We start from the raw sequence: 2,477 nt of genomic DNA, 5'->3' as shown, positions 1-2,477 counted from the left end.
TTTCTGAGAAGGATGTTTTTTCAGGGAACTCAGCGATCGTTTTTTTTTCTTCCGTCTCTTTTTACATTAATGTATCTCTGTCCTTTTTTCACCATCATGCGATCGCGCCCGCGAGTCTTTTGTTTAGCGGATTTTCACGATATTCGTCGTCGACGTAGTCATTCGTTGTGTGACCGTTAAGTAATCATCAGTGTGACAATGGTGCGTTTCACTCCTGCGGAATACGCGGATTTGGTGGCCGTATATGGTTTAGCGGGTGGAAATGGTGCGGTAGATGTCCGAATTTATGCGGAGCAGTTTCCCAACCGAGTGGTGCCCGATCCGTGAAGTTTTCGCAATGCCTTTCAACGGCTGAGAGAGGGTAATGTCCTCCCAAGGCACGGCGAAGGGCGTCCAAGACGTGCGGATGGCGCACATCTGGAAGAGGCGATTCTCCAGAGAGTCGAGGAGTTTCCGGAAGTGTCCGTCCGGGGCATCGCGTCATCTGTCGGCGCTTCCTCTTCGACGGTGCACCGGGTGATGAGGCTCGAGGGTTTACATCCCTGGAAATTTACCCCGGTGCAGGAGCTTGCGCCAGGAGATCTGCCGAAGCGGGTGAACTTCTGCCAATGGCTCCTTGAGAAAAGTCGCGATCCAGAATTCATGGGCAACGTATGCTGGACAGACGAGAAGCTTTTCGTAAGAAAGGGGATTATCAACCAGCACAATGAGCATCATTGGGCTTTTGAAAATCCCCGTCTTGCGAAAGAAACGAATTTCCAGTTTCGTTGGGACACCATGAATATCTGGGGAGGAATCATTGGTGACGAAGTTCACATTCACCACCTTCCAGGACGTCTCGACGTAAGTATTCTTCATTCAGTCACCATAAGGTTTTTTTTTATTATAACTAAATTTTATTTATTTATGTTTCAGGGCGGCAATTATCTGGGATTTCTCCGAGATCGCCTGATAACTGTCGTCGGGGACGGTCCTGCCGACAATGCTGTGTGGTTCCAGCACGACGGAGCTCCAGCCCATACGTCTGTGGCCGTGGTCGACCAATTGGACGAGTGGTTCCCAGATCGCTGGATCGGGAACAGGAGCGACCGGGACAGGGGTGGACGTCGGCAACCACCAGTTGCGTGGCCTCCGCGTTCTCCAGATCTCTCTCCGCTGGATTTTTACTTGTCGGGGACTCTGGAGGCCCGGATATACGCGCACCATCCAGGGACTCAAGAGGAGGTGATAGCTCTGCTGCACGCTGCAGTTGCAGCCATCACCCCTGAAGAGCTGGAAGACATGAGGAGGAATCTCCTCAAGAGGGCCAGGCTCTGCCTTCATGCAGGTGGAGGACATATTGAAAACCTGCTATAGCAAATGCCTGCCTCTGTCACACCTTCTCCGGATGGACGGACTTCAATCGGCCATTTTCAGGGCCACCGATTCATTTTTAACGTGGATTCTTCTCCCTTTCCCCTGCCCTACAGTCGTTCGGAATTTTCTCCTAAAATTACACCCTCTTCATGAATTATCTACTAAACAATGGGCTTTGGGAGATTTTTCCATTGATTATTTTTTGTTGCAAATCGAATTTGCAACAAAAAACATCTGTTTGGTGAGGTACTGTTGAGTAGGGTGGATCGGGAGAAGGTCAGGAAAATGTGGTGATTGTGTAAAAATGTTATAACTCGCGAAATTCTCACACACAACGATTATTAATTTATTGAAACGCGTGGTCAATTTAATGCGGTATTTTACAATAATTTAGACGTTGATGGTTTGTTGATGTACAAGTTAAGTTGAACTAATAGTTGAGTTAATAGTTGATTTACTCGGTGAGTTTCGGTGATTTACGGAGAGATTTGATTAGATGTTGACACGTTCACTGATTGATTCGAACAGAGAGTGTTGAGGGGGGTGATGGTGCTTTTGATGGTTTGGAGATGACCGTTGACCGATGGGTCACGATCATTTCCGGGTTTTCCCGATTGGTGATTTTGGTGAAAAGCCGCCCATAATTATCTCCATTTTAAACAACATCTTATGGAAAAATGCCGTACGACCCATCGTTTTTTTATAACATTTAAAAAGGATGAAACTGTTTGTTGCTGATATAAAATAAACAATTGGGTATAGATGATTTTTCCATGAGATTGATTTGTTGCAAATTCAATTTGCAACAAATAATAATCAATGGAAAAATCCCAAAAACCCAATTGTTTAAAAGTGTGACGTGACATTTCCCTAAGCGACCGGAAATGCCCATCACCTTCGCCCTTCCTCCCTCTGACCTCCTCGCCGATACTAAACTTAACCAAAATCGGGACCTAAAAAAGGTTGCCGGGCGCCAGCTAATTTTCCGGATCGAGAAATCAGCAACTCGAAGACCTAAACCTAAATTAAAATCGCAACACGTATCACTAACCCGTACTTATATCTAATTCAGCAAGGGGGTTGAGGGAGAGGTAACGGATGCCTGCGCTGCTCAGTATGCT

This window comes from Fopius arisanus, unplaced genomic scaffold (assembly GCF_000806365.1).
Source record: "Fopius arisanus strain USDA-PBARC FA_bdor unplaced genomic scaffold, ASM80636v1 scaffold00319, whole genome shotgun sequence".
NCBI classification, from domain to species: domain Eukaryota; kingdom Metazoa; phylum Arthropoda; class Insecta; order Hymenoptera; family Braconidae; genus Fopius; species Fopius arisanus.
Note: the sequence above shows the minus strand (reverse complement) of the source record.